The sequence below is a fragment of the Sceloporus occidentalis genome, unplaced genomic scaffold (genome assembly GCF_023333645.1).
Source record: "Sceloporus occidentalis isolate IW3139 unplaced genomic scaffold, rSceOcc1.0.p SCAF_25, whole genome shotgun sequence".
Lineage (NCBI taxonomy): Eukaryota > Metazoa > Chordata > Lepidosauria > Squamata > Phrynosomatidae > Sceloporus > Sceloporus occidentalis.
Window position 1 is genome coordinate 2,319,615 of NW_028317005.1, and position 24,745 is coordinate 2,344,359.

General features: G+C 35.8%; 1 non-coding gene across 1 annotated transcript; it reads right to left on the reverse strand.

Moving 5' to 3' along the window:
* Nucleotides 1-2,845: 2,845 nt before the first annotated feature.
* On the reverse strand, nt 2,846-2,975 carry LOC149300256 (small nucleolar RNA SNORA35). The gene has a single exon (XR_016272317.1). It is a non-coding gene; the product is annotated as a small nucleolar RNA SNORA35 (small nucleolar RNA).
* Between the last annotated feature and the right edge of the window lie 21,770 nt (nt 2,976-24,745).

The following is a 24,745-nucleotide window of genomic DNA, read 5'->3' on the forward strand; positions in this document are numbered from 1 at the left end:
TTAGTACACCCACACACATTATATATTGGGGCTTTTTCAGGACAAGCAGGCGATACCATTATTTTAATCATATCATCTTATTTATTATAAGAAAAATATAAAATATGGGGATTTTAAAAAAAAGGAAAAATCTTTTACTCATCTGAAAAAGCTAATGAAAAAAATGTGCTAATTAGATTTGTCCTAACTGTGTTTTTTTTTGCATTTTTTGCATGTCATAGTACAAAACTATTTTCTTTTCAAATATGGTCATACTTCCCCCATATCCTATTTGGGACATCTTTGAAGATGGCCAATTCAATTTACCCCCATCAAACCTTATATGTTTGAAAACTAGACACCCCAGGGTATTTCAAATATTAGTACTTTAACCCCTACCAGGCACTAATTCTACTAGCAGCCGTAGTTAAAGTTTGTGGTAGTAAATTTTCACACACATTTTACTTCAGGTATATGTCACTATCAAACAACATTGGTTGGGGGCTAAGAGTCCACATTTGGGAAATGTGTACTTTTCAAAATGGAATTTTGATATTTGGTCATCCCGCCCCAAGTGTTATTTGGGACATCTTTGAACCTGGTCAATTCAATTTACCTCATCAAATCATATATATATATATATTAGAAAGCTAAACACCCCAGGGTATTTCAAATGCTTGTATTTTAACTTTTTGCATGCACACATTTTACCACCAGCCTTTGTCAAAGTTTGCCGTAGTATTTTTTTGTTTATTTTTTTCCCCACAAACATTCTATTTTAGGTATGAATTTACAGCTCCTGGTATATGTTACTGTCAAGCAACACCGCAATATGTGTCGGGTTATTTGGGAGGTAAAAGCCAAATATGAATGCATTGCATTGTGAGTTTATACAAAATTGTATATGATAGGCTATTGGCTGCTAATGAACACTTGGTAAGGGCAAATCCAGTGACATTTGCTGGTGCATGGGTCCATGGGTCAGGCAGTCCCCCTGCTTAAAAACTTTAAGAAAAAAAGCACCAGGATATAATGTTGTGACTCAGCACCCCATAGTGAAGGTGGTCACAGAAGGAGATGCTGGAGGCAACGCTAAGGTAAATACACCACTGGGCAAATCTAACGTGGAAGTTACAGCATCTGCAATGGAGAATGAGGCATCGGGGGTAACACTGGCTTCAAAGAGATTCTTCAGAGAAATATACCATCCCTGTAGCTTGAACTTACCTGCCAATAATACAACCCCCCACACTACCTCTCCCCTTTCTCCATACCTTATATTTAACCTCACCCTATTCCCTTTAGATTGTGAACTTGCGAGCAGGGCCCTCTCTACATACTGTGTTGGTTTGTCTTAGTTTGTCAGTTCTAAATTTGTCATACCTCTTGAATATATGTATTGTAAGAAACGCTGCATATAATAATAAAAGTGATGTTTAGTTAGCACACCTGATGGAGACTATATGTGCTAGTAAGGACTCTAAACAGTTGCTTTTGCTCTAAGTTCAGCATTTTCCAGTGTTCCTTCTGGAAAAATCTTTTCAAGAAACATGACCTTCAATTTTTTTTAAAAAACTAAAGCAACAGGCTTATGAAAAAGATATATCCCATGGAACTGTTCTTTGTTACACTGTTCATGTTTTGTTTTACTAGTTCTAAATCAATACAAATTAAAGAAAATAAACAGCTGGTTCTCCTGTTTGAAGCCTAAAGTTAAGATGTATTAGGGGAAAAAGTGCATTCTTAACTCTTTTACTGACAGAGACCTATCGATTTTTTGCAATATGATAGTCATACAGTTGACACTGATAATAAATAGTTCCAGGACGGCTTCAAATAAACACGTACAAAGTGAGAACAAAGATAGGAGATAAATAGATGCTTGTCTGTGTTCAGTTCTGAGGACCTTATAGGTTTATATAGGAGAGAAGAGAGGGAGGTGTGCTAGAAGCATTTAAACATATAGAGGGATTTAATAAAGTATAGCAGGGGAGTTTATTTCAAAAGAGAATAAATATTTAACCCCTTCGTGACAAAGGCTGATTTTACTTTTTGTACCCTTCGTGACAATGGCTGTTTTATCGTTTCTGCGGTGTTTGTGTTTAGCTGTAATTTTCTCTTAACCCATTTACTAAACCCACACAAGTTATATATTGTTTTTTTCAGGACAAGAAGGGCTTTCTTCAGACACCAAAATTTTTTTCATATGATGTAATTTCCTATAATAAAAATAATAAAATATGACGAAAAATTGAAAAAAAAACAAATTTTCTCACTTTTATTTGAAAAATCTTTTATTCATCATAAAAAACTACTGAAAAAACCTGCTAAATAGATTCTACTATTTGTCCCAAGTTTAGAAATACCCAATGTTTTTATGTTTTTTTGCTTTCTTCTACACGTTATGGGGCAATAAGTACAAGTAGCGTTTTGCTAATTCAAAACCATTTTTCTCTGAATCTGGTAATTCTGTCTCTATGTGGTATTTGGGGCATCTTTGAAGCCAGCAAATTAAATTTACCCCACCAAACCATATATTTTTGAAAACTAGACACCCCAGGGTATTTTAGATGCTGATAGTTTAACCCTTTCCATGCACTAATCCTACCACCAACCCTTGTCAAAGTTTGGGATAGTAATTGTTTTTGGTGTTTTTTTCACATACTTTGTACTTCAGGTGTGAAATTACAGCTCCTGGTATATGTTGCTGTCACACAACACCCAGATATGTGTCCAGCAACATCTCCTGAGTACATTGATACCCCACATGCATGGGTTTGTCAGATTGTTTGGGGGCAAAAGGGCCACATTTGGAACATGAGCAATTCAAATTCAGTAGGAATTTTACATCTGGGTAAAGAAAAATGCTTGTACCCAACTATCAGTAGGGACAGGTTACAAGAAAGCCTGGCCTATCTCCAAGAAGGGATTTGATCTAGCACCTTAAGTGGTCCCTCATGCCACGGAATGGACACAGGGGTCACTTGACAGTGCAAATAAAAACGCTTAAAAATGGTGGAGCAAATAAAAGCTAAAAAACTGTAAATGTAACAAAAAATTAAAAAAAAATACAAAAATGGAGCAGGAACAAAAAAAAAATTAAAAATGGGAAACTGTGTGATACAGCTTGAAGCAGTCACCGACACAGAGTGCAGGTTTTCCAGGGCAATCTGGACAGTAAAATGTGGTGTCCTTTCTTTGCCCCCTGCTGTAGCATACCCTGCATCTCTTTTGGGGATTCTGCTTCTTTGCTGTAGGGGGGATTTTAAAAATAAAATGGGTAGCCCCAATTCTGTTGGTTCCCATCACTACTTGGGGACCAGGTGCATCACGGTACAAGATACCTGAAATTACTTCGAGCTGAAACTGCAAAAAAGACAGCTTCAGCCCAGTGTCTGCTTTTTTGTGCAGCAAAAAAGCGTTATAGGTTGCAATTTGCATTAGATAAATTGCAACCTTCTTGTACCAGGCCTTTGTCTTCCTCATAATGAGGTAGGGCTGTAGGAGTTGATCTGACAGATCAACTCCACCCATGTGCTTGTTATAGGCCCTGATGCACACTGGCTTTGTAGTGACCCCAGCTCTGCCACGGACAGAAACCTCCACGGTTCTCTCATCGTGGATGGTGCTCAGCATGCACACCTCTTTTCTGTCCTTGAACTTCAATGCCAAAAGCTCCTCTTGGCGTAGAGCTGAGGTCTCCCCCTTTCGTAGCCGGGTTCGTACCAGGCGTTGTGGGAAACCCAAGCGGTTCTTTTTTATAGAACCGCAAGCTACCGTATCGAAACAATACAGCAGCTTGAACAAAGGGACGCTTGTATAGAAGTTATCTACATACAAGTGGTAGCCTTTGTTCATAAGGGGGAATATTAGGTCCCAAACAATCTTGGCACTGGTGCCCAGATGATCTGGGCAACCTGGAGGGTCAAGGTAGCTATCCTTACCCTCGTATACCCGGAAGGCATGAGTATATCCTGTCTCGCTCTCGCAGAGCTTATACACCTTCACTCCATACCTGGAGCGCTTGGAAGGAATATACTGCTTGAATCCCAACCTTCCTTTATATTTCATTAGGGATTCATCCACGCAGATATTCTTTCCAGGTGTATAAACCTCTGGAAACCTGGCAGCGAGATGGGTAATCAGGGGGCGGATTTTGTACAGCCTATCAAACTGGGGGTCCTCCTTAGGGGGGCACAGGCTGTTGTCGCTAAAATGCATGAAACGAAGAATCATTTCATACCTTTGCCTAGTTATAGTTTGGGCAAAAATGGGGGTACTAAAGATGGGGCTGGTGCTCCAGTAGGAGCGGATGGAGGGCTTTTTTATAATGCCCATTAACATTGTGAGTGCCCAGAATTTAAGAAATTCTGGCACGTCAATGGGAGTCCATGGCTGTTTTGCCCAAAAAGAATTAGGGCTAGCAGCACGGTGCTGCTGGGCATAAATGTTTGTTTGTGTGACAATGTCTCCCAAGACATCGTCTCCCAAAAAAACCTGCACAAATTGCAGTGGAGTGAATCCTGTAACATCAATATTGATGCCAGGAATTCCAGAAAAAGGAGGGATAGCTGGCTTGTACCTATTAGGCGCTACCCATGCCTCTGGTGCACTGCCACGACTACGTGTGGTAGGCGTCCTAACAGCCACAGATACATCACTAGATGTATCTGTGAACTGACCAACGTCAAAATCTGACGCTGTATCAGTGGCCTCAGAATCTGTGGCCAAAAAGGCATACGCCTCCTCAGCCGTATACCGCTGCATGGTAAGAATTGCAGCAAAAATAGTAGGGAAGGAAAGGGTTAATGGCTATAATAAAAAATAAAAAAAAACCTAAAAAAAAGTAAAAAAAACTAAAAAAAGTAAAAAAACATGTAAAAAAAAAAAACAACCCAAAAACAATTGCCACTATGCAAGATCACTGTTTATGCAGTGATCAATGGCAATGAAGGGGTTAATATTATATGGGTGGCTCTTATAAGAGCCTTTGGATCAATATATATATATATTTATTAGGGAATACCTGAAATACCAGAACACACCGATCTGTCTCTCTCCCTCACTAGAAGCAAGTGAAGGAGGGGGGCAGATCCAATACTGATCAAAGGCAATGTTTAGAAAACATTGCCTTTGATTTATCAAATCATGATCACTCTTATGAGTGATCTGACCACTAGGGGTGTTATTCACTGGATGTCCATGACATCCAGCAACACCCCCCCGATGATGTCAGCAGGCTCCGCCCCCCCGGCTTGATGGGCGCCGCCATCTTGAAACACCGCGTGTGTTTCGAAGACACCGGCACCGGGAAGGTAAGTTGAGCATTTAGGAAGCGATCGCGAGTCGCTTCCTTTGCTAAACAGGTGTTGCAAAGATGCCTCGATACTGAGGCATCTTAGCAACACCAGCTAAGCAAAGGAAGCGACTCGCGATCGCTTCCTAAACCCGTTTTTCGGCGGCGGTCGCCGCCATGTTTGAAAGACGTGCAGTCTTTCAAACATGTTTTTTTTTTGCTCCTAGGAGCGATCGGGGGGGGGCGGGAATGTTTTTTTTGGTGTTGCTCAATGCCTCGATGTCGAGGCATTAGAGCAACACCGTTTGAGTGAAAAAATCGATCACGGATCGATTTTTTCACCCGTTTAAAGACGTGCCGGTCCTGGCACGTCAATTGTCATAATCGTCACGATTTTCAGTGACGTGCCCGGACCGGCAATTGTCACGAAGGGGTTAAACGAGAAGTCATAATCTCAAACTAGAGGGTCAGATGCTTAGAAGTAATCTAAGGAAGTTTTACCTTACTGAGAGAAGTTGCCTCCCAGCATAAGTGGTAAAGGCTAATACAATGAATAAATGTAAACATGTATTGGATAGGCTGATTAAGGTTTCAGGACAAACGGGCAGACTTTATGGGCTGAATGGTTTGTATCTGTTGTCCAATTCTAGAATTTGAATCTGGAATATCATGTAAATTAAATAATACCTTTATATAAAGCACAGCTCTCATCACCATATATCCCATTTCACTTCTTTTCCTGAAATCTTCTGTGGAGCCTGTAATCTAAATAAATAGTTTATTATTATTATTATTATTATATTTGCAGACTAAAACAAACTCTACCCTCTAAAAGGTATATACCAGGGGCATCCAACATGCGGCCTGCGGGCCAAATGCGGCCCGCGTGACCTCGAGGTGCGGCCCACGTGAGATCGGCAGCCAGGATCACAAGCCCTGCCGCTTACTTGTGGGAGGGTCTATTCTCTGCTCCAGTCCTGCCTCCTCTGTGGGGAGAACGAGGGAGGCCGCGCCCCCTGCTGAAGTCTGTGAGCGGCATCGAGAGCTGTAGTAGGTAAGGGGTGGGGGAGGTTTTTGAATCAGTATGCCTGTGAGTGAATGAATGTGTGAATGAATGAGTATATGAATGAGTGTGTGTGTGTGATAGCATGGATGTGTAAGTGCTGGAACCTAGGCATGATGGGACTGTGATTGCTGTTAGCAATTACACTCCTATCATGCTAAGTCAGCCAGTACATGCTGAAACCTGGCTAGCTGCCCCCCTTGTGTATTGATGCTGCCAGCAGTATGGGGTCTGCACTTACAGCCACCCTGTACCAGCATGTACTGGCTGACTTGGCATGATAGGAGTGTGATTGCTAACAGCAATCTGCTAACAGCAATCACAGTCCCATCATCAGGTTCCAGCATTTACTGGTTGCCTGGGTATGAAAAGAGTGTGTTTGCTGTTAGCAATCACACTCTTATCATGCCAAGTCATATTGTTGATTTTTTTGTCCAATTGTGGTGTGTTACTTTTAATAAAAGTGTGGTTACACACTAAAATTGGACAAAAACTACTGGTACAATGCCCAGCGAACCAGTACATTCTGGAATCTGGGTATGCCTGAGATTGCTGTTAACAATCATAATATATACATTTTTTTGTACAATTTTGGTGTGCAACTTACTTTTATTAAAAATATGTGGGGGGTCATTTTCGGTTTCGGCTAAGTGAACCCTGAATTTTCGGTTTTGGTCCAGAATTTTCATTTTGGTGTATCCCTAAAATAAATAGAACTATTTCATTTTAACTTATCCAGAATCCTGAATTTGTAGTCACAAAACTTTCTAGGCCCAGAAATCAGTGAGAAGAAAAGTAAAGGTTTTGTGTTATTTACTTTATTTTAATCTGCATATTTTATTAAAGGCCATATTTTCACACAGTGAAAAATGAGTGCGGCCCTCGCACGTATACAATTGTGATGAAGTGGCCCACTGCAGAAAAAACTTGGACACCCCTGGTATATACTGTCTATTATCTATGCTTGTTCAAAATCACTGTTATCACAACCAACCTTATGTTTTATTGCCATTGTTCCAGTTGGAATGGAACTATTTGTTTTAACAAATTTACTTCTGAATAGAAAACAAGCCACCATAGATTAATCTCATGGTGCTATGTAACGTTTCCTTGGGTGTTGCTGAGAAAGTACAGTTTATAAACATGGAATAAGTTCTTACCACAGTCTTGACGAAGAGGTCTCATCTATAAAAAAGGAGGGCTTTTCATTAAATGTTCTATGTTCTACTTTAAGGTTATTGATTCATGTGTTTAACCACACTTCCTTTACGATTATGATGAGCCAATGAAATAACCTCTAAAGTAATAAAATAACCTCTAAAGAAGTATTGATTATTTTATGATGGATATATTATTTTTTTAACTTTTTTATTACCATTATAGTCAAATGTTTTACAAATGCAGTATCTCAAAATTGTATTTAATCCACAGGAACTAAATGAGGATTTACACAGTTACTAAGGTAATAGATATATACAACAGGGGCAGGTCATATGAATTAATATAATATGGATCTGCAGGTACCTGTATGCAGCATTTGGGTTGTGCCATTTGAAGTATTACTAGTCATGAAAACCTACAATTATCTGAACACTGTAACAATTATAAATAGCTTTATAATTCATTCAGCCACAAGCAGAAAGAGTATGTACCCTGGACTATACCCTTTGAGTAAAGCTAGCCAGACTAGCCATTTTTCTCAAGACTAATACTAATGTATAACTGAGTAAATGATTCCCTTCTGTGAGTTTATATATATACATTTATACATGAGTTTAATTTAACCACTGAGTTTGCAGAATTGAAACTTTGAGCTAGATAATACCTAGTAATACCCTAAAATGGCCCTGTTTCACGCATAACGAAAATTAAGGAGTTTGTGCATTCAGCTATTCTGCTCCGTTTACTGTATACACTCTATAACGTTTTATTATATGTATGTATATATGTATAGTGTAATTCGTTAAGTTCTATTTACTTAGTGCTTTACATTTTACAGTAGAATAAATGGGGAGGTACAATAAATGCTGTGATATAATAGATACAGTGCAGATTGGGGTACAATAGGTATAAATACATTAGGAAACAAGGTCCCTTCCCCATAGAGCTTACAATTTTTCTGCAGTGCAAATCCTTATTGAAACGAAAGAAAAGGTTTACACAATTAACCCTATGAATAGCAGCGAGATGACCAACGAACTGTGACAATTAGGGGGTTAATTAAAAAATGAATTTTTGGATCTTACTGGTGCCCTTGCTTATTCACGTTTTAGGAATTTAGTGACAGTCTGTTACACTTACAGTAGAATAATACGTCTTCATATTTGTATTGCACTTGATTACTGTGATCAATAATGGGGCAGAGCACTTATATACATAATGAATACTTGGAATTAATTGCTAAAACATTTTCAAGTTGTTTCCATGGCTAAAAATGCATAGTTAAAAATCCATGTACCAAGTAATGTACTTGTGAGTGTGAGTAATGTTAATTTGGAAGGAAAATGTCTTTCTCCAAATTGTGTTCTGTACTTAAAATTAACATTTAACATGCCAAAAGAGCAAAATATCGTTTGGAAGATCTCTACATATAGCTGTCAAAAATTAAAAGGTTAATGAAAGCATGACCCGTGGGAAAAAGCACTTCATTTATGAAATAACTTCTTAAATTGTAAGCTTTGTGAAAAAGTATTTCCTGTTTCTTTCAAGGAATTGTGTTCTGTTTTTCTTCTGCATTGTAATTTCCTCTATTCTGTTGATTGATTTGTAAATTCTTAGCACACTAAAATAAACATTAGCATATGAATAATGGACAACGCTTAACTATTTCACGCCCAGGTCAAATTTGCCATAAAGAGTACCATGTATAAACTGTCTATATGCCTGCATTGATTGCACACTTTAACAGCTTTCATTATCGTCAAAAAGCAAGTGTATAAACTTTCAGGATATAATTGAAATTATAGTTAATTATACGTCAATCTCTTAAAAACCACTTGCCGTTCAAACCGATGTTCCTTTTCTTGTTTATTGACCATTAAGGGTATTTAAGCATTTAAGCAATATGCAGTCTTAGCAATAAAAGTGTTATGGGGAAAACTATTAGAGGGTTAAATCAACATCAAGTGGCCAATGCTGAAACATATAGAAATATATCACAGTCACAAGCCAGATGTAAATAGATTACGTAATTTAAGTGAAAAGGACTGAATACATTTTAATCACCTACAGCTAATCAGCAAATTTGCATCAATACATTTAATTGAAAATAGAAAATATTTCAGTTAAAAATATAATTACTTTAAACCTAGAATTAAATTGTGGTTTTATACATTTGCAGCTGATAAAAAAACTCAAGAGTTTGAAAGTTGCATTCGGTGCTAAAAAGTGCGAAAACAGGCAACACGCTAATTTCCCTTAACATTTTAATTTATATTCTAAGATTATTTCCATGTCTGTCAGTTTTAATTGAAATCCCTGACACATATTGCTGCACTTTAAATGCTGACACAGAAAACCAAGCACTTTCACGTAAAATAGTAATACATTTATAGAGGTGAGAAATACAGTGGATAATTTATCATCCTTGCAAAAATATTAAAATAGTTCTGATGTGTACATTGAAACAAAAATCTCAAATTATGTATGTATTAATTGTATTATTTTTTAATGACAAAAGAGATTTCTAAATTTGTATGTGAAAAATTTCATACAGTTTCTATACATATAAGAAAAGGATGTAAATAATTTATATTACATTTAAACTCATAAATATATATATATATAGAATATATACATATATATGTGTGTGTATTATTTTGATCAAAATATAAAAATATAAATTAATATAGAAAAAATATTATAAGTAGGTTATGTAATTTATTTCCGATTTAATACTAATGCGCACATTGCAAAAAAGCATACCTGCATTTTTTTTAAATAAAACATATAATACATATTTTGTGAGATGGGTTTAAATGAAATCTGTTTAACGAATCATTTGTACAATGGTAGGTAAAAGGCAGTTTCTATTTGTTTTTTTAGTAAGTTTTGTATTGAAAGAACAGATAAAATCTGTTGCTGATATAATAAAGAAACCATATTCTTACACATACAGAAGGTTTACATATCGCAAATATTTTAGTCTGTCTACAAACATTGTGTGTCATTTAAAGTGAACATATCAGTCTTAATTTATTGGTATGTATTCCATATAAAATAAACACTATCCATTAATCACATGAAGTGTATGACGATCACATATAATAATAGCTGCTTGTGCCCTTTTGCTAGTTGTAAATGTCCTTGTCAAAAATGTTATCATTTTTTACATTCTTGAAGTTGAAGGAAAAAAGGCAGAACAAAAATTACAAACTACAATTTAGAGTAACCAAATTACCAAAACTAGTGGAGGAACTCTTAATGAGCAAAACCATTAACAATTTTCTGACTGTGGTCTGCGTTCAGAAGCCTTGGACACCTTGTTAGCACAGAATGAGGTGTTCAATCAAGAGACTGGGAATTGGAAGTACCAGGGCACAGTTTTTGAGTGGTGATTACAAAGGCATGAGTGTGAGTGCCAAAGTAACAGTCTTCACTGCAGGAAGCTGAGAAACCTTCAAGGCTGCATTTGTAAATCAGCCTTGATGATTACAGCAGTCACAAGCAAAGAGCAGGAGAAACAATAATTTGCACTATTTGTGCACTACTTTAAATTGCTCTTTATCTGGACAAAGTGATCCAAGCAACTGCTGCCACATTGTCCTGACCATGTACTGTATGTTTTAACACCATCAGTGCTGCTGATTTAGATATAAAGAGCAACTAGAGCCAGAAATGAACAAATTCTGATTTAAAAAAAACAACTTATTGTATTTATATTAGATCTCTATTACACTTCTGTAACCTTGCATTTGTTGACATTGAGTGATACACTTTTAAAGATATACCTTAAAACTCTTTGGCATGAGAATGGTTAAATATATCTTTAAATTGTACAGTGCTTACTAAATAAAGTATAATAAAAAATATGTAACATTTCTTAGATTTTTGCTTTGGACAAAAGCATACTATTTTTATTTCGACATATCCAAACTAAATCCAGATGGGCACATTGTTCACATTTATACACACACACAAACACACACACACACACACACACACATATATATATATATATATATATATATATACATACATACATGCAAATGTAATTTGCAAATGCAATAATTTGTCATTATTAGATTTTTACATTACTATACTAATCTTATTTAAAAAAATATATTTTTGAAGTAGGATTTTAACTGCTTAATGTGTATTACTTTTCTGTACTTTTAAGATATATTAATTCCTTAGTATATTTTCAAATTAAAACCTAACAGAATTTTCAAAAAAAAATATTTGTGCACATTTACAATATGCACTGACAACCTGCTTATTTTTTTTAGATACAAAAGTAAATTAAATTAAACATTACATTTTATTATAATTTTTAATAAATATTTAATAATAATATATAGTATTTTAGCCTTAATAGGAAATACTGATGTTTATGAAATTTTAACCTGTCAATATTTAGAGTATTTTGAGAAACCTAGAGAAAAAAAACATTTCAAGCCAGCACATATAAGTTCAAGCTATACATGCAAGGGCAACATCTAAGATACCCATTATCTGGTCCTCAACTGGATTCAGAGACTACACAGTGAGCTAGAATTGATTCACATTTCTTTGCGAGTGTGCTTTGAAATGTGGTGTGCATTGATAAACTGTAATTATCAGTAAATCGCTTAACTAGTAATCATTGGTCAAGCAAACATTAAAAAGTAGCAGCCATGCAGTTAATTGGAGATTGAGGTTACACATACTATGTTAACTCTTACATAAATAAAGTGTGTAAACAATAATTTTAGATGTAAATTCATTGTTCAGATTCAAAATTATCTTGATTGCCACTTTAAAAATGTACAACTGGCACTGTGATGAACACTATGGCTTTGTTAAAAAAAATATGTATATATATATATATATATATATATATACATATATATATATATATATATATATATATATATATATATATGCGCATATGCATCTACCCTGTGCAAGGTTAAACACTGCCAGTGCTATCTGATGCCAGTCTATATGGCAACTTTTGTTCTTTCATTTCATTTAATTAGGGAAAGTTCATTATATATTATATTACATTATATATATATATATATATATATATATATATATATATTTATTATTCATGTATTTCTAAATATTACCATTAATGTTTTGTGTTATCAAAAGTGTATTTCATGAATTGACTGTTCTCTAAATCTTCATTTTTTCCTAACATTTCCTTACTGATCATATGTGTTTTGTGATAATGTGCCCAATTTCCATACCTGTTGGTTATAAATGATGACATAATGAGTTCAGAATACTGCATCCCTGTTACAATAGCCATGTGTGTTTTACATAAGGGACAGATGTAAAGTTCTTTTTTGTATATTTCATTAATAACAACAAAAAAGCTGCACGTAGAGGGCGCTGTTGCTCACAAATTTTCAATGCATTCCCTAACAAAAACATTTGCTGGATAGCCTGGTGTTTATATTTTTATTAGCTCTTGCTAAATGATCGGTACTATTCTTGGCACATAAATTCCAGGTTCTTATTTCTGCAGTTTAGTCTATTGAAATGAATCTCATATGGCTTTTGTATGCGGTTTGTTAAATTACTTTCCTAAAGACAAATGCTTGGTGTTTCATTTGCTCAAGATGTTTGTGGGTATTTTTTTATAGTTTTTATGTTTTGTTCTTTACAGAATTTTAACAGGTGAACTGATTGCAAAGGATATGCTATTGTATATTTATGTGAACTGCGTGGATGAAAATACACACTGAAATGCCATTGGGAAACCCCACTTTATATTAAACCTGTGAGTCAACGAAACATTAACCCCCTGTTTGCCAGCATGTTGATCAATACACCGCCTTACTCACATTCTCTGGTATCCAAAGCATTAAAAAATCCTTTCATTATTTACGTCAATGTAATAAACTACTGCACTCATATTCTGATCAAATAAAAAGCAGGTTAGTATACAAGACTCTGCTTTCGAAGAATAATATGGATGGAAACTGCCAAGAGGCAAGTGTTTATGTGCCAGGCAATGTCATTTATATGGCATGATATTACAAACACAGCTAACGGATTGATAAAACTGCATTTGGCATGATATTAATGTAAATCAGCTAATTCAAAACAAATCTTCACACTAAATTGAAACTGTAAAGAAATCATAAGTAATCCAGAACAGAAAAACAATTTCATAGGGTCATAGCATTCCCTTTAGATTTTAACTACTTTTAATCTTTCTTGCAACCTAAAAGTAAATGCGTTTGACAAAACCCTTTTGAGAACGCATTCACAGTCCTAAATGCATCAAAGAACAGTGGCATGGATCAGTAGACTAACAGAGTCCCACCTGGAGAATATTCCTGTAAAAAACATAATTACATAGGCACCATCTCCGAAGCTGTCAGAACTCTGTCACATGGCTTTCAGTTCTCAAATTTACATCAGCTGCCCAGTTAGGAAAAAAAATATATATTACATATTCTGTCTTTTTTTCAAGATATATCAATTATAATTGTTGGCACGGCCTAGCATTGGCTTGTTGCTGGCTATATAGGGAACGATCACATGGTGGTTTTCTAGCAGTTCCAAAAGCAAAAACATCTTACCTTATTTTAGACAATCACCTCCAGTTGAGTTCAGATTTTATTTTTAGCACAATGTGAATCTTCCAAAGATGTTAGCAACAGAGCAAAAACTACAATATTTGCTGTACTCCAAAATGTGTATGATGGAGATAGGGCAAATTGTAATGTTCTGTGCAGTAGGAAATATGCCTCTTCAGTTGTGTGCTGCTTTTGAAGTGCTGCCTAAAAATCAGCCTAGGGCTTCAAAGAGAAGGGATTATAGCCTTTATCAAGCAATTAATATGGCTGTAACTCAGAATGTCAGCACCTGATGACTAACAGGCTGGACAGTACATTGGAGGGGGTCAAGAGTAGGCTCTATGTTGAGCTAGTATTCATAAAAAAATAATAGACAAAATGCAAGATTTTTGGGGGTCTCTTCATAGAGTTATACACATGTAAACTTGTCTATTTAAAGAGAGCACAGAACAAACAAATTCGGATATTCTTTGCATTTTTTTATCCACCTGGATTATTTTAATCTCCCACCAACTGTTAAGGAGAAAAGCATCATTCAAGGGAAGCTGTTCCTTGACTCTTAACATAGTTCTGATAGAAGCCTCCTTTTCAGAGTTCAATAATGGCCAGTATACCCCACAACAGCCAATCAGCAAGAAAAAGGCATGAAGAATTTTACCAGTATGTATGCCTCTCTGAATAAGACGAAGACCGTATGGATCATAACAATAAAAAAATCACAAAATCATGAATTATTCACACAGTATGCACTTGTACGTGGTATTGATTGTAAGTAATAAGAATTATTTCTGGAGTTCACATTCTCAGTATAGTTTTAAAACCAAGGGAAATGAAACCAAACAAACCAATTTAAAGTAATAGGACTACGAATGAAATCTTAAATGTAAGCATCTTTAAACATGTTTGTCAATTTAGACAAGCTCTAACATATTTAAATCAGAGGAAATAGCCTAGGGGTACTAGTAAATGTTTACTACCATTCTGGTAGAGCTTCTGAAACTACCATTATACCCAATAACAAAGTGTACCTTAACGCTCACCTACCTCTAGAAACAAGTTTTCTTATTTTACACATTTGTGTTTTACATTTATGTGTATAATCATGCACTTGGGAATTGCTTACAGTACCAACTAAATAATAATAATAAGAATAATAATGATAAATAGTAATTATGCATAATCCACAGCACCGTACGATGGGTAAACAGAACAAGCTCAAATGAGTTTACAACCTAGAAGGAGGGGTTATATGGTTGAGGTAGACCAGTGAAACAACTGTTTCCCAGTGTAAACATTGTTTAAATAAATTATGTTACTAGATGTATATACCGACAGACTGACAAGTAAAAAAGTGTGATGGGAGACACCTGACTAAGAAAGGTGAGGCACTGGTAGATGGGAATAAAGGAGTAAATCAGTAGTAGTATGACTATAAGCTGATGCTTATTACACAAATTACACAAATGGGGTTCCTTTTTGACAGAGGATCTGATTCCCTGCACAATACATAGCACTGCCAATGCAGATATGTCTAGGACCCACACAACAGATGCAAACAAAGTCACAAGGTATTTCACTTTGTAATGCCTCACACATAACCATGTGGGCTCCACCATTTGCATTTACCAGCCATTTTAGACACATCCTTAGAGCACAACATGGGGTTGGAAGTAATAAAAGCAATTTTAAAAAGCTGCCTTTTACATGTTTTACTACTTGTGTTTACAAAGTATTGTTGATTTTTGTTGATTGATTTGTGTTTTGCCTTTTGATTGAACATTTTGTGAAACTAAAATACCAAAGCACAAATAATATGTACTATTTGGTCTAGTATTTTAACCAGCTTCTAGAGAAAACATCTTTCCATAAGTATCCCTTGTTAAAAAGGGAGATTAATCAATCCAGTGTTAGAATGGATCAAAGATTTTTGGCCTCATCAGAGAACAGAGAAAACTTTGGGCATATAGTAAATCGGAGCTGTTCAATTGAGTTTTCTTGAGGGTTGGTAATGTGCCAAAATAGTAGACGTTTTCTATTTGATATGTTATTAGTATTAATTAATCTCGCCTTCCCCACAAGGAGTTGAGTGGGACAACCCTTAAGTAAAGCCGAACCACTTAAACGCACAAGCTGATTTTGCTTCTTTATGTTTCCTGTCTGTGTCAGTGGGTTTAAATGGCTTATGGTCTAGGGTTTGCTAACTATTCATATGGTTTCTAGAGCACATGAATGTGTATGTTATTACATGGTAAGTCCGTGTCTGGAGTGCAATGATGCCTCTGCAGGGCACCCGGGCTCTGCACTGTGTCTTTTTACCACTGATTCCTAACCATTCACAGCTGTTGTAGTAACAAGTTTCTTTCAGGATTTTCCACTTGCTTTGAAGACAACACCCCACTGAGCATCCACACTTAACGTTCTTAAAGATCTGTATCACTGTATCGTTGTGGTATTTTTAGCTCAACTGAAACAAAATCCTTTAGTCAAACATGGAGCAACATGGATTTATCATATAAAAGTTATATTGGAATACTAACTGAAAATATGTAGTCTTTTTTTCATGGTAGAACAACAGCTCGTCAACTCGTCAACTCTTAACCGGCAACTCCTTCTCTTATTTGTGTCTCTGGGGTTAATAAATGTCATTTGCCTTTCACAAAAAAGATGATTAGCTCAAGGAAAAGGAACTCCTCTTCCCTTAAAATGTATTAAACTAAGGTAAATTCAACAATCATCTTTTCATTTTTTGCTTTGGGCATGAACGTAATTGATTTATGTATTACATATGCATCTCCTGTAATATACATTGCAGATACATTTTTTTAAACAATTATTGCCTGAATAACATTAATGGTGACAGAAGGAAGGTCTGGTTATGACAGCAGCGATGAATGCAGGGAGAAAGGAACGGGTGGAACACAAAGCAACAAAGCCAAGAGATAGCAGTCGCTCCATCTTTACCTGGGTTACAACTCCTTTAATCTAGGCCAATATGATATTTAATTTTGATGATAGGGATTATGGTCCAAAAACTGTAACACACTGAAAAATATTTACGTTGCTAAACAAACTTTTTTTTATATATAATATGTTATATATACTAATATCACACAATTAAGTGTCAATTTGTGGTTTATTCACTAAGAAAAATAGAGTTTGACAGCTGACAAGAACCACTCAACCCATCTTGTCTGCCCATTTTTCCTTTTTCATAGTAAATAATCTCATCTCACTGCATTAACCATGTATTATGAATAACCAACATAGGTGATTCATTTATACCATGACCCAGAACTCTACGTGGAATAGAACCATTTTGATTGGTTTTAAACATGATGTAATTTACTAAACATTGAGCCAAAGAACGTTATTCTGCAACATTAGCTATACAATATTGAGGGCCATATCAACCCTTGCCAGAGGCATATGCCTGCCCTCGCAGTTCTACTTGGTAAGCACCAAATTATGAAGGTCCTCTGAGGAAGGGGCACATGTTAGGTTAGTAGTTTTAAGAAAGGTAGGTCAAATTTCAGAACTGCTCTTCAAGAATTGGTAACTCAGTTTCTTAGAGGGAAGTCACAGTGTCTACATTTTGATGAACATTTTTTTTTATACACACAAAAACAAAATCCTTATCTTGAAAGTACACTGCATTAGAAACTCTGAGATCCTTAACTGTCCCCCTTATGGAACCACCATGCAGATCTAGAGGCATAATTTTATGGTCAATGAAGCATCATGCAGACCATTAAATGTGGGTCTTCTAAGAGAGATAGAAAAATACAAAAAAAATCTTACCAGTAATATTTTTTGGAATTGATGAATGTAAATGCATATACATAAAACACATGGAACACAAAATTAATATTTGTAAAAATACAGCTCTGCATTTAGGAAATATAAGGTTCTAATGACTGCTGGGTTTTGTTGGAATCCACAGCATGTCCTTCTGATGTCTACTTTCACCATTGACAAATGGCACAAAAAAGTTCATTCAGCATTTGTCTGTGCTGTATTAGTAGTGGAAGGGAGGAAAGAAAAACAGTATTTTTATAGGTGATAAATCATTCTATAACTATCGCCATCAAATATTGATTGGAGTATATTGAATAATATGTGCCTCTAGGGTGTAAACCTACTTCTTGAAGGTCAACCTTTTCATTTTAGCCTAACTTGACAGGTTTCATTTAAACATGTTTTATTTTATCCAAAGAGATTGGGCAGTAATAGTGATTTTACAAAGCTAACTATATTTGTCAGTGCTGAAAAATCTCACCTGTAAGCTGCATTCTTAGCTGTCCTTAAAATATATTCACACATTTTCAGGAGAAGAATAAATGTGTTTCTGTCCCTCGAAGACTACAAATATGACCTAATAACAATTGCATGACAAAAAATCCCTCCAATTCATAACTGAGGGCTATGGGAGTTGCAGGTCTTAACAACAGCTGTAAATCCTATCCTTTGTTAAAAAAAAATAGAAAAGAGAATTGACAATGAGCTTGATCTCATTCATTTTTTGTTCTGCTTTGTACTCCAAATGTTTTGCTTTTTATAGTTACATATGTGAATGACAGAAGCACTGTATACTATTTGATCATTTTGTATCACTTTTATTCATTTCCATATGTCGTGTTTCTAAAGCATGTGAAAAAAAAATACAAAATGGCTAAATTGCCCTCTACATGTATACACATGTTGCTGCAGGAAGGAATTACAATTTGAAAGGGGGAATATAAAGGTAATATAAAAGGAAAATAAAACTTATTAGAAAAAAAATATTGACACCCTAATTATAGAATTTATATTTGTCACGCCCACCACAGTCACACTTGCCGGAGTAGTAGTGGAGGATGCCTAGTCTCGATGTATTCCAGTGTTTCTGTGCTGTGTTTTGACCATCAGGTGAACACAAGACCTTCCATAGGGACAACCCGATGAGCATTGCGGATCTGTACCTTGACACCTACAGCATACCTGGTGTGACAATAGAACTGATCAAGTATATCTAATATAACCTTAGCCCATATGTGCGATGTATAGTTCATCTGAAAAAAATAATAAGCACTACAGAAACTGCATTTTGTGTTGCAGGTTTTTTGCCTTGTTTCTAATGACTTGGCTGTCCAGAGCACTCCTGGAGATGTTGCCTTGTGAAGGGACAAGGTAAGCTTGCATGGGACAGGGCTAGCTGTACACAGGGACAAGACTATATCCATGTAGCATTTACTGGGAGGGAAAGTAGACAGGGAGCAGGAGGGACATCAGATTAAAACACAGCTAACTGAGACTTGCTAGTGTTTCTTGTGAAAATAAATTCTTGTGTTGTACTCAATCTTTGTTTGAATCTTTAATTTTTTTCCACATTCAGATTTATATTATTCAGGTATTACATCACATAAGCCCACACCAAGTTCACAGCTCACACAGGACAAACTTGTCTTAATTTGCTATGATGCTTCAATAACCTTTTTATTAGAATTCTACTATATGCAATGGTTTAGCAGGCTGTATAGAAGCATCTGATAATAGAAGAAGTCCATTGATGCTCCCAGGTGGCCACCTCATGACACTCTGAAGCTGAGCACTACAATTTGGCCCTCCATCCAAAGTAGGCAGGCAGTCCTACTCCTGCCACCCTCCCCCATTACCCTTTCCCACCTACGGCCAAACAACCCCCAACAAAGGTTTTCCAGTTTGTCGTTTTAAATGTTGGAGGGTATTTTACAGTTACCCACATATAACAACACATACAATATATAGGTTTTATATTAACATCTTGCATAAAGGTTTAAAAAGTTGGATTGGGGATATTCTGAAATGTGACAGTACCTGTAAATAACACTGACCTTTAATTTGAATATTAATATTTGCAATGGACGACTTGATGAATTATTACACGGTAAAGGTGTTTTCTTAGAACTCTTTGAAGATTTACGGGTTAACATACCATAAAGAGACCCATGATGTAAACTGGATACTAGTAGTGTTTGAAATGATAGTTATTAATTTAACACATTTTTTAAAAACTGTGGCTTTATTTCACCCATGCTCTTTAATTTGTTTAGTTTGGCTGCAAACAGTGAGAGTGAGAATTCCAAAAAAGCATTAATAGGCCTACAGTGCTACAATGAAAACATTCACTCCCAAAACCCAGGGGATATAGCAATAGTCCTACTAAGTTAGAACACTTTTCATAATAAGAAGAGCCTCAATACTGTACTTAGAAACTGTAGAAGCACACTGTGACCGGATTACTGTAAAAAAAAGTGGGGTTGCCTCTCCTGGGGTCTTGGTATAATAACTTTGGCTTTTCCCTTCATTTGCACTTACCCTGACACACCAAGATATCTACAATAGATTTAAATGACACTGTGTTAGACACAGGCTATCAAATGGCGTTATTGAAATAATATAATTATGTTTTTCCTCAACAAGATACAAGGAACATATAACTGAGTATGTTTAGGAAGCTTTTTGAAGTAGACTTTACCGAGCACAAAAAGGTTAATTTTGGCTGAATTTCACAGAGCAAAAGAACAAAAACTCTCACACCAATATGTCTGAAACTGAGCCACATACACTCCAATCATTATGGTCACTTAAGTGGATTTTATTTTACTTGCTGAGCGAGGAGAACTTTCATCACTTTTGACCTACCATAGATTCTACAGATTCATCTTTCAGTTTCTCCGAAATATTCTACCTTAGAAGCTTATAGCAGATATTTCCTTTCGCATTATTTCACAAAAAGGTTGTCTCTATTTCAGTGAATCCATCAAAAGGCTGTAAACGGAATAATTATAGGGCATCCTAGTAATCTTGAAGGTCTGTTTCATAGCAGCATCATTTGCCTCTGTAATATCAGTTTCACAATGTGTATTACTTATGATGGGTTTATGAGCTAAAACAATTCATTACTTGCAAGTATTTTTTCTTCTTAAAATCATTTGTTTTGTAAACTCCACAAGTACTATTGTTTGATGCAGTGTTCCTATTGATTGATTTATTATTTTTTTCTGAAAGCAGTCATATTGAAAAAGGTATTGAATTGAGTGGCGATCTCTCAAGTAAACTCTTTTGCCCTGATTTTAGTATCTATTGATTTTCACATTGAAATTTATGGTGCATTACACACCGCTCCCTGCTGTGGTTCTCATCAGATCTTGACTGCTGGGTCACAAGGAAACAAGCCTTGAATAGTGGATAACCCTATGGCTATTCCTAACTAAGGAATCATAAACATGGACAATCGACTCTTCAAAGTATGTTGTTCTAGCGGAAGAAAAATTGTAAGCAGACAACAATTTGTAAAAGAAAAAAGGCAATATTTTCTTTTATAATTTTCCAAGTCTCCAGTTTTGCCACAGACCAACTGAATTAGAAGTCATGTCTAGGAGCAATTGGTTAAGGGTCATCTTTTTTTTGCCTTTCGTTGCCAATTGTTTTTTTCAGTTTTATTGCTTACAGGTTTTTTTACTTACAGCATTGAACGTCTCAAACAATAAATAAAATATGTAAAAATAAAACAAGAAATAGCCATCCATTAATAGGAGAAACTTCACCCAATAAATTGGATATGTTACTATATTATTTACTTACGGTAAGAAAAGAAGTAGCTGAAATAGTTAATCTGCTTGGTTATAAGTATTGAAAGAGTTTTAGTAACAAGTTATATACATCACAAAATCAAACCTTCAAAGTTAAAATTCTCTGCCTAGCCACCATTACGAGACCCTTTAGGGCAATGATCTATCATGATGTGACTGTTTCAAACTGTTGTGTTGACTGTAGTATCTATCTCTTTCAAACTTACTGCACTTCTCACAATAGAGCCAAGAAACAATAATTTTCAATTAAGAAACCTGGAGGAGACTTGGAGACTTGATTTATGGTGCATGACTAATTATCAAATAGCTGGCCTAATGAAAATTAAGCTGCTGGTTATAGGAAAGATTTAACGTTAGTTTCTGGGGAAAAAAAGAAACAAGTACATAGAACCCAAAATATTTATTCTTTATTTTAGATCAATTGGCCTATGATGCAAAACAGCAATTTAAAATACTAGATTTTGGTATTGCTTCTAAACAGTACTAAACCGTCTAATGATACACTCTAAGCTGGAGGTGTAATGTGCAACTGCACCAGCAGTACCCTCCGGGTCCTTAGTAAAACTACTTCTAACATACAGTGGTATATTTACCAATCCCTGGGGTCAAATCTCAAGTACGCTAAAAGGCATTGTGCGCCTTTAAGAAAGGGAGCGCCGAGAAATTATATCATATATCGGAGGATCATATCTTTATGGCGGGCAGTGACTTTTAATGATCAAAGATCATTTTTTGGTGGGATACTGGGTGGCTTGATTGCCCGAGACTAGTCTGACTAGGCCGGCATGCGTCACTGATAACATATTTCAAGCATATGCCAGATATATTAGTTTCAAACATATACTCTTTACACCTATCCTCCTGACTGCTCCCACATCCCTGGGTGTCATTTCTGGCACATTACCACTGCTTTGTTGTTGTCATGATCACTGTTGCTTCTTTGTACTGTTTCACATCAATGTATGAATGACTGCTGGTGCTGCGCTTTATCACAGTACAGTACTCACAAATGTATGTCCAAGGTATACTATTTTTATTATTATTATCATGCCTGTATACTTAAGGGTAAGCTGTCAATGCTTGTGTTCTGCATTGCTTTGTATGTTACACATATTTTCTGTCTTTGAATAAACTCAATTACACCTATGCAAACTAGGGAGCCCATTTAACAGTGGATAAAGAATAAAAAAGTGAAACACCTTGTGCCCTCATCAGCTTGCCTCTGCCTAGCATTCTTTGAATACAATATAAACTTCCTAGCTTTTTCATTCAGAGCAGCATTGTTTATAGACATTCTTATATTAATGTGTGTATTTTATTTGGAACCCTGTATGGTGCTCAGCATAAGCACATTGGATCTGTGGATATTTCTTTGTAATTGCTGTAGTGCTACATGGGTTAGATCGTAGACTGCAGAACATATAGTAAAACCAAACAAAAGCAGTGTTTTATAAAGTCTTCTGCTTTTCTTTATTGTGTCACACCTGTTCATATTATAATGTTATATTAACCTGTGCACATGTGCAAACAATGTTGGTAAGTAGCATATAACTTCTGGTCAAGACTGTCCCATTGATACTTGAACAATTATGCAAAAAATAATGTTGGACATTAAGTGCCTCTAAACTGAGCTAGAGTTGATATCAGCCATTGGACTTCAAAAAGCATCCTTGTCTGGGGGATGCTGTCCTCTCACCAGCAAGTTACATCCGCAGCCTGTGATTGGCCACACAAGGCAATGTTTCATGGAACAAAGGGGTGGGAAGTCAGTGAATCAAGGGCACACTTTGAGACTTAAAGGCCTCCACTCTTCCTGCCTGGGTGCCGATGGACACTGGGAGAGATGAACTGGCTCTGCCCTAGATTAATCAGGTAATATACATACCTTCTGTGGAGCCAGTTCCTCTCTGCTAGTGTCTGATAGTCCGTCACATTAATCCAGAATTTATAGGTGGCACAGTTTATGACAGCAGTGGAGAGGCACAAGCTATTACACATCAAGTAAGTCTACTACAGGATAGGGCTCAGGGTTCCCTACCACTCTTGGGTCAATTTGTTCTGAGGTCCTGGAGCAAGTGATTCATGTGGCACTAGATTAATGCAACTCTGAATCTTGTCCTCTGTTTACTCTTCTCTGCTTACTCTTCAGATCTACAATTCCCTCCAAAGAACATTAAAAAAATTCCATGTGGCATTCCCAGTCTGGAAAATACATAAGTGAATGTAAGTATATTAACACCAATCAACATTTATTTTTGAAAAATATATCAAACTAACCTTCTGGGCACCCATGAAAATGTGTACAATAGAAATGTCAGTTTAACGTTTTGTTACATTAAACCTGTAATAGTGAATCTTTGGATATTAATTAATTTATGGAATATATTGCAATTTGCAAATGGTAGGACACCAACATATAAACATAAAAATAAGAATAAAAGGTAGAACCTGAACACAGAAAGGTACTAACTAAACTGACTATATGCACTGATGATTTCAGTGATTATGCTGTAATGGAGAAAAAATATTCCCTATAATATACGCTACTGTCTGGCAAAATGTTGAGCTAAGAGAGGTAGAGAAAGAACCTCAGACTAATGGAAATTAAAACTAAGAATTAACAATGTGACAACATGTGTGATGTCAGATGCAATTAGTTTACCCTTGGACTGGTGCCCATCATTATTATGCAACAATGCAACCATAATCCTTTAGATTTTAGAGCATTTTATAGTAAAATAATAACAATTTTACCAAATGAAGTTCACTTAGAACTTGCCATTGCTCTCCTGTCTCATATGTTTTCTTGATGACATAATTATTTTTTCTTAAAAGTTCAGTGTCTCACAAATTGCGAAGTTAACATTTAAGTGGACTTAACATTTACTAGTCTCTCTGTTTTGAGTGTTTCAGGTAAGTTTGTAAAGTAAACAGAAACAAAATTTGTACATTGAAATATACAAAACACAAAAAATATTTCTTAGTCTGCTGGGTCATACAATACAAATCTGATGCAATGTTCAGTTTGTTGAGAGCAAAACGTTTTGACCAGGCTCAGGAC